Source organism: Meleagris gallopavo, chromosome 11 (assembly GCF_000146605.3).
Source record: "Meleagris gallopavo isolate NT-WF06-2002-E0010 breed Aviagen turkey brand Nicholas breeding stock chromosome 11, Turkey_5.1, whole genome shotgun sequence".
Lineage (NCBI taxonomy): Eukaryota > Metazoa > Chordata > Aves > Galliformes > Phasianidae > Meleagris > Meleagris gallopavo.
Window position 1 is genome coordinate 6,280,948 of NC_015021.2, and position 391 is coordinate 6,281,338.

General features: G+C 57.3%; 1 protein-coding gene across 1 annotated transcript in view; it reads right to left on the minus strand.

Moving 5' to 3' along the window:
* The window catches only part of LOC104912634 (paired box protein Pax-3-like), a 2,507-nt gene that overhangs the window by 423 nt on the left and 1,693 nt on the right, over window positions 1-391 (minus strand). The window lies entirely within an intron of this gene.

Below are 391 nucleotides of genomic sequence, written 5' to 3' on the forward strand. Positions count from 1 at the left end.
GCTGCTCGGAGCGGAGTCGGCCGCTTTTCCCGAGCATCAGAGCCGAGCGGGGCGGGAGAAAAGTTTTACCGTGGCCACGGAACTGGCCTGTAAGAAAAGTTGGTGTAGCGGGGAGAATCGGAGCCTATTTCTCCTGTGCTGCCCTTTACCGAGCACAGTGGAGGTTTGAGCATCGAGCTCCCCTCCTGCGGGACCCGGGCACGGCCTATGGCCGGAGCTAGGAAGCGTTCCGCAGTGCTATCGACGCACCGAGTTCCAAAGCTCCCGTGTGGGGCTCGGCGGGGATGTGGGAGTATTTTTTAAATAAATGCATCAATAAATAAAGTATTTCAGCTTCATTTTGAGCTCGCGGAACATAGCAGCTCGAGCACCTCAGCGATTCTCCCGCCGC